The sequence below is a fragment of the Electrophorus electricus genome, unplaced genomic scaffold (assembly GCF_041902795.1).
Source record: "Electrophorus electricus isolate QZ-2024a unplaced genomic scaffold, ASM4190279v1 Scaffold108, whole genome shotgun sequence".
Classification (NCBI taxonomy): Eukaryota; Metazoa; Chordata; class Actinopteri; order Gymnotiformes; family Gymnotidae; genus Electrophorus; species Electrophorus electricus.
In genome coordinates, this window is record NW_027658390.1 from 179860 (window position 1) to 188490 (window position 8631).

Below are 8631 nucleotides of genomic sequence, written 5' to 3' on the forward strand. Positions count from 1 at the left end.
GTTTGCACCGTGGTCTGGGATGAACCACGAGTGACATCCGCCTCCCCTTCCGGGGGCTAGGAAGCAGCGGGTTGTAAGTGCGTGCGCCGTCAGGTCCAGACGCCATACAGGGCTACCCAGGACAGCTTCCGCGGCCAGTGTAAACGTGCTCGCGCACCGCCCTCTGGCCTTCGGACGCCGACCTCTCACCTTGATGCAAAGCTGTCCCATCCGGTCATGCCCGCACCGTACCCCGTCCACCTCCTCCGGAGGTGCGGACGGCCGACTCCAGGTGCTTTCGGCGTTCCCTCTCTTCACGCCGTTTTGATTTTCGTGGGCCGCTGGTGGGGGGACAAGGGAAAGACCTCGTCGAATTCCCTCCCCCCTAGCCTCGCTCAACCTACGTTTCGTGATGTAACCAAGAAGAGTGATTCGTGGGCCCAGGTAGGTTTGAAGAGGAGGCCAACAAAGCAGGGCACTCCCTTCCTCCCAAACCACAGACACCAGTATAGGACAACTGAGTAGACAGACTGGCCGTCTGAGTCTCCCCCAGAGAGTTCTGGGATGGGTTACAAATAACCCCCACCCCCCATCAGAGGCTTGACCCGCTAGAACCAGGGAGGATCTGTCAAAACCGCTCTCCACATCAGAAGTTCTGGATCAGCCGGGGCTGGTCGGCAGACGTCCACCTAAGGCCGTGGCCTAACCCCGTGTGGGGGGATAGCGCTCGCACCCGTACACGTGGACACCCGCTCGTCAAATGGCTGGCTCCTCACTTACCGTAGGGGGAATGGTTTGCCTACCCCTGGCGGGTCTGGTACTCCACTCTACCAAACAAGGAAGCAACACACCAATAGACCCCTGCAACACCGGGCAGCTTTGGGCAGTGTCACTACACTCCTCCTTGTTCTTCACGTTCCTTCCGTAGTGATTTTTTTTTTTTTTTCGTGGCCATTGCCGTGCATGGCTTCCCCATCGCTTTGCATGCTCTCCATTGCCTCGTGCTGCTTCACCATTGGTCTCACCTGGAGACCGAAGCCGCTCTCCCAGTAACCCGATGGTACCTGGCCAGAAAACCCCGTGCCCGATTTCATCTAGGACAAGGGCCAAACCACAGACCGTGCCCGTCCAGGGTCAACCCCTGGTCGGACAGGCCTGGTGGGTCGATACCATGGATGTGGCAGGCCGACGAGAATCCACTGGTACATTTACAAACACGCCCACCCTGGTGGCATGGCTGTACGACCCATCGTCGAAGCACGCTGCGGCGGACTGAGCCATTGGATCCAGTTGCCTGGGCGTACACTCAGCCCAACAGACGCACTCGGGTCGGGGAGAGCAAAGCAGACTGTGTGCCTGGATGTGCCCACTTCCATAGGGGAATCGGCATGATGGTTCACTTAACCCGAGGAGGGCTCCCCTCGCGGGATAAGCACCCCCCTCGGGGGATGGGGGGGGGGGGGGGGCATCCAGAGCACACCACTTTCCGGTAGGGGACAGGCGTTTGATCATGTGTCCGAGGGAGAGCTCCCCTTGCCGGCCGAACACCCCTCGGACTCCCCTTGGGCTTCCAGAGAACGCCACTGGATGAATTTAGTGCTTGGACCCCATTGATTCTCTTTGCTCTCCCATATACCCGACGGGACCTATTTGCAAAACCCCGTGCCAACCAGACCTCCAGGAAGGGGGCTGGCGGCTAACCATGCCCAGCAGGGTGCACCCTGGTCGGACACTTTGGGAGGGTCGAGAGCCTGGAAGTGCCACCCGGGGGAGTAATTCTGATTTCCGTTTTAATGCACTCAGGGACAGCCCGAGGACCTCTGTAGTGCACCTGAGGCGGACTGAGCCGTCGGGTCCAGGGGTCTGGAGTTCGGAACCTCCAGGGTTCACCTGGCTGTTCTCTTAGCCCGGCAGGGTGCACCCTGGTCGGACACTTTGGGAGGGTCGAGAGCCTGGATGTGCCACCCCGACGAGTAATGAGTTTTCCCTTCGTATCTCTTCCGGACCAGGTCCGATTCGCACGAAACTCGCTGGGCATGGCCAGGAGCGCCCCCTGCTGCCCACGCCACCGTCCCCGCGCTTCTACTCCCGAGGGCCGAGGAGACAGCGAAGCGTGGGTCGGGTCGCCTGCTTCCAGGGTCTCCCTGGTACTCTCCAGTCTCCCGAGTCCATCGGGTCCGACCTCGTATTTTTAGCCCAGACGGGGAATGAGAAAGGGGCCCCCGACCGCCCGAGGGCGGGCGCTCGCTTCTCAGCCTAGGAACGTCCGATTCCCACGAAACTTTTACGCCAGACGTTCCTGGCAGCGAGCGCGTTCAAAGGTGACCCGCGCTGCTTCTCTCCTCCCAAGGGCCGAAGAGATATTCGTCTTCAAACCCGACCGGCCCTGTGTTTGCCGCCCCGGCGGTTTTAAAAAATCATAGCGTAAAAACGGTGGGTGCGCTTCGCCTGCCGCTTGGACAGCGTTAAACGGCAGCCCCGGCTCTTTCCAAAGGGCCCTCAACCGACTTTCTGCTCCCAAGGAGCCCAGAGATATGAAACCGAAAAATCAAAACCCCGTGCCAACCAGACCTCCAGGAAGGGGGCTGGCGGCTAACCATGCCCGGCAGGGTGCACCCTGGTCGGACGCTTTGGGAGGGTCGAGAGCCTGGATGTGCCACCCCGACGAGTAATGAGTTTTCCCTTCGTATCTCTTCCGGACCAGGTCCGATTCGCACGAAACTCGCTGGGCATGGCCAGGAGCGCCCCCTGCTGCCCACGCCACCGTCCCCGCGCTTCTACTCCCGAGGGCCGAGGAGACAGCGAAGCGTGGGTCGGGTCGCCTGCTTCCAGGGTCTCCCTGGTACTCTCCAGTCTCCCGAGTCCATCGGGTCCGACCTCGTATTTTTAGCCCAGACGGGGAATGAGAAAGGGGCCCCCGACCGCCCGAGGGCGGGCGCTCGCTTCTCAGCCTAGGAACGTCCGATTCCCACGAAACTTTTACGCCAGACGTTCCTGGCAGCGAGCGCGTTCAAAGGTGACCCGCGCTGCTTCTCTCCTCCCAAGGGCCGAAGAGATATTCGTCTTCAAACCCGACCGGCCCTGTGTTTGCCGCCCCGGCGGTTTTAAAAAATCATAGCGTAAAAACGGTGGGTGCGCTTCGCCTGCCGCTTGGACAGCGTTAAACGGCAGCCCCGGCTCTTTCCAAAGGGCCCTCAACCGACTTTCTGCTCCCAAGGAGCCCAGAGATATGAAACCGAAAAATCAAAACCCCGTGCCAACCAGACCTCCAGGAAGGGGGCTGGCGGCTAACCATGCCCGGCAGGGTGCACCCTGGTCGGACGCTTTGGGAGGGTCGAGAGCCTGGATGTGCCACCCCGACGAGTAATGAGTTTTCCCTTCGTATCTCTTCCGGACCAGGTCCGATTCGCACGAAACTCGCTGGGCATGGCCAGGAGCGCCCCCTGCTGCCCAGGCCTGGCTCTGGGCCTGGGCACACTTCATTCACTTTGTACCTTTAAATCATACTACTACTACTACTACTACCACCAGAATTCCAGGGCCAAGAGGTCACACAGTCATACACAGCAAAGTAGCTCTGGGCCTGGGCACACTTCAAGAAGTTTGTCCCTTTATATAAGCCTAGAAATAGACTTCCAGGCCCAAGAGTTCAAACACATTCATGCCCAGCAAAGTAGCTCTGGGCCTGGGCACACTTCAATCACTTTGTGCCTTTAAATCATACTACTACTACCAGACTTCCAGGCCCAAGAGGTCAAACACAGTCATGCCCAGCAAAGTAGCTCTGGGCCTGGGCACACTTCATTCACTTTGTGCCTTTAAATCATACTACTACTACCACCAGAATTCCAGGGCCAAGAGGTCACACAGTCATACACAGCAAAGTAGCTCTGGGCCTGGGCACACTTCAAGAAGTTTGACCCTTTATATAAGCCTAGAAATAGACTTCCAGAGCCAAGAGGTCAAACACAGTCATGCACAGCAAAGTAGCTCTGGGCCTGGGCACACTTCAAGCACTTTGTGCCTTTAAATCATACTACTACTACTACTACTACTACTACTACTACTACTACCAGACTTCCAGGCCCAAGAGTTCAAACACATTCATGCCCAGCAAAGTAGCTCTGGGCCTGGGCACACTTCATTCACTTTGTGCCTTTAAATCATACTACTACTACCACCAGACTTCCAGGGCCAAGAGGTCAACCACAGTCATGCACAGCAAAGTAGCTCTGGGCCTGGGCACACTTCAAGATGTTTGACCCTTTATATAAGCCTAGAAATAGACTTCCAGGCCCAAGAGTTCAAACACATTCATGCCCAGCAAAGTAGCTCTGGGCCTGGGCACACTTCAATCACTTTGTGCCTTTAAATCATACTACTACTACCACCAGACTTCCAGGCCCAAGAGGTCAAACACAGTCATGCCCAGCAAAGTAGCTCTGGGCCTGGGCACACTTCAATCACTTTGTGCCTTTAAATCATACTACTACTACCACCAGACTTCCAGGCCCTGGAGGTCACACCTTCATGCCTAGCAAGGTTGCTTTACACCTGCGCACACTTCAGACCGTTTCACTCTTTTAATCCTTCAAAGTACCACATTTCCAGACCCAAGAGGTCACAGAATCATGCCCAGCAAAGTAGCTCTGGGCCTGGGCACACTTCAATCACTTTGTGCCTTTAAATCATACTACTACTACCAGACTTCCAGGCCCCAGAGGTCAAACACAGTCATGCCCAGCAAAGTAGCTCTGGGCCTGGGCACACTTCAAGAAGTTTGACTCTTTATATAAGCCTAGAAATAGACTTCCAGAGCCAAGAGGTCAAACACAGTCATGCACAGCAAAGTAGCTCTGGGCCTGGGCACACTTCATTCACTTTGTACCTTTAAATCATACTACTACTACCAGACTTCCAGGCCCAAGAGTTCAAACACATTCATGCCCAGCAAAGTAGCTCTGGGCCTGGGCACACTTCAATCACTTTGTGTCTTTAAATCATACTACTACTACCAGACTTCCAGGCCCCAGAGGTCAAACACAGTCATGCCCAGCAAAGTAGCTCTGGGCCTGGGCACACTTCAAGAAGTTTGACCCTTTATATAAGCCTAGAAATAGACTTTCAGGCCCAAGAGGTCAAACACAGTCATGCCCAGCAAAGTAGCTGTGGGCCTGGGCACACTTCATTCACTTTGTACCTTTAAATCATACTACTACTACTACTACTACTACTACTACTACTACTACTACTACTACCAGACTTCCAGGCCCAAGAGGTCAAACACAGTCATGCCCAGCAAAGTAGCTCTGGGCCTGGGCACACTTCAAGAAGTTTGACCCTTTATATAAGCCTAGAAATAGACTTCCAGGCCCAAGAGTTCAAACACATTCATGCCCAGCAAAGTAGCTCTGGGCCTGGGCACACTTCAATCACTTTGTGCCTTTAAATCATACTACTACTACCAGACTTCCAGGCCCCAGAGGTCAAACACAGTCATGCCCAGCAAAGTAGCTCTGGGCCTGGGCACACTTCAAGAAGTTTGACCCTTTATATAAGCCTAGAAATAGACTTCCAGAGCCAAGAGGTCAAACACAGTCATGCCCAGCAAAGTAGCTCTGGGCCTGGGCACACTTCAATCACTTTGTGCCTTTAAATCATACTACTACTACCACCAGACTTCCAGGCCCAAGAGGTCAAACACAGTCATGCCCAGCAAAGTAGCTCTGGGCCTGGGCACACTTCAATCACTTTGTGCCTTTAAATCATACTACTACTACCACCAGACTTCCAGGCCCTGGAGGTCACACCTTCATGCCTAGCAAGGTTGCTTTACACCTGCGCACACTTCAGACCGTTTCACTCTTTTAATCCTTCAAAGTACCACATTTCCAGACCCAAGAGGTCACAGAATCATGCCCAGCAAAGTAGCTCTGGGCCTGGGCACACTTCAATCACTTTGTGCCTTTAAATCATACTACTACTACCAGACTTCCAGGCCCCAGAGGTCAAACACAGTCATGCCCAGCAAAGTAGCTCTGGGCCTGGGCACACTTCAAGAAGTTTGACCCTTTATATAAGCCTAGAAATAGACTTCCAGAGCCAAGAGGTCAAACACAGTCATGCACAGCAAAGTAGCTCTGGGCCTGGGCACACTTCATTCACTTTGTACCTTTAAATCATACTACTACTACCAGACTTCCAGGCCCAAGAGTTCAAACACATTCATGCCCAGCAAAGTAGCTCTGGGCCTGGGCACACTTCAATCACTTTGTGTCTTTAAATCATACTACTACTACCAGACTTCCAGGCCCCAGAGGTCAAACACAGTCATGCCCAGCAAAGTAGCTCTGGGCCTGGGCACACTTCAAGAAGTTTGACCCTTTATATAAGCCTAGAAATAGACTTTCAGGCCCAAGAGGTCAAACACAGTCATGCCCAGCAAAGTAGCTGTGGGCCTGGGCACACTTCATTCACTTTGTACCTTTAAATCATACTACTACTACTACTACTACTACTACTACTACTACTACTACTACTACTACCAGACTTCCAGGCCCAAGAGGTCAAACACAGTCATGCCCAGCAAAGTAGCTCTGGGCCTGGGCACACTTCAAGAAGTTTGACCCTTTATATAAGCCTAGAAATAGACTTCCAGGCCCAAGAGTTCAAACACATTCATGCCCAGCAAAGTAGCTCTGGGCCTGGGCACACTTCAATCACTTTGTGCCTTTAAATCATACTACTACTACCAGACTTCCAGGCCCCAGAGGTCAAACACAGTCATGCCCAGCAAAGTAGCTCTGGGCCTGGGCACACTTCAAGAAGTTTGACCCTTTATATAAGCCTAGAAATAGACTTCCAGAGCCAAGAGGTCAAACACAGTCATGCCCAGCAAAGTAGCTCTGGGCCTGGGCACACTTCAATCACTTTGTGCCTTTAAATCATACTACTACTACCACCAGACTTCCAGGCCCAAGAGGTCAAACACAGTCATGCCCAGCAAAGTAGCTCTGGGCCTGGGCACACTTCAATCACTTTGTGCCTTTAAATCATACTACTACTACCACCAGACTTCCAGGCCCTGGAGGTCACACCTTCATGCCTAGCAAGGTTGCTTTACACCTGCGCACACTTCAGACCGTTTCACTCTTTTAATCCTTCAAAGTACCACATTTCCAGACCCAAGAGGTCACAGAATCATGCCCAGCAAAGTAGCTCTGGGCCTGGGCACACTTCAATCACTTTGTGCCTTTAAATCATACTACTACTACCAGACTTCCAGGCCCCAGAGGTCAAACACAGTCATGCCCAGCAAAGTAGCTCTGGGCCTGGGCACACTTCAAGAAGTTTGACCCTTTATATAAGCCTAGAAATAGACTTCCAGAGCCAAGAGGTCAAACACAGTCATGCACAGCAAAGTAGCTCTGGGCCTGGGCACACTTCATTCACTTTGTACCTTTAAATCATACTACTACTACCAGACTTCCAGGCCCAAGAGTTCAAACACATTCATGCCCAGCAAAGTAGCTCTGGGCCTGGGCACACTTCAATCACTTTGTGTCTTTAAATCATACTACTACTACCAGACTTCCAGGCCCCAGAGGTCAAACACAGTCATGCCCAGCAAAGTAGCTCTGGGCCTGGGCACACTTCAAGAAGTTTGACCCTTTATATAAGCCTAGAAATAGACTTTCAGGCCCAAGAGGTCAAACACAGTCATGCCCAGCAAAGTAGCTGTGGGCCTGGGCACACTTCATTCACTTTGTACCTTTAAATCATACTACTACTACTACTACTACTACTACTACTACTACTACTACTACTACCAGACTTCCAGGCCCAAGAGGTCAAACACAGTCATGCCCAGCAAAGTAGCTCTGGGCCTGGGCACACTTCAAGAAGTTTGACCCTTTATATAAGCCTAGAAATAGACTTCCAGGCCCAAGAGTTCAAACACATTCATGCCCAGCAAAGTAGCTCTGGGCCTGGGCACACTTCAATCACTTTGTGCCTTTAAATCATACTACTACTACCAGACTTCCAGGCCCCAGAGGTCAAACACAGTCATGCCCAGCAAAGTAGCTCTGGGCCTGGGCACACTTCAAGAAGTTTGACCCTTTATATAAGCCTAGAAATAGACTTCCAGAGCCAAGAGGTCAAACACAGTCATGCCCAGCAAAGTAGCTCTGGGCCTGGGCACACTTCATTCACTTTGTACCTTTAAATCATACTACTACTACCAGACTTCCAGGCCCAAGACGTCAAACACAGTCATGCCCAGCAAAGTAGCTCTGGGCCTGGGCACACTTCATTCACTTTGTACCTTTAAATCATACTACTACTACTACTACTACTACTACTACTACTACTACTACCAGACTTCCAGGCCCAAGAGGTCAAACACAGTCATGCCCAGCAAAGTAGCTCTGGGCCTGGGCACACTTCAATCACTTTGTGCCTTTAAATCATACTACTACTACCAGACTTCCAGGCCCCAGAGGTCAAACACAGTCATGCCCAGCAAAGTAGCTCTGGGCCTGGGCACACTTCAAGAAGTTTGACCCTTTATATAAGCCTAGAAATAGACTTCCAGAGCCAAGAGGTCAAACACAGTCATGCCCAGCAAAGTAGCTCTGGGCCTGGGCACAC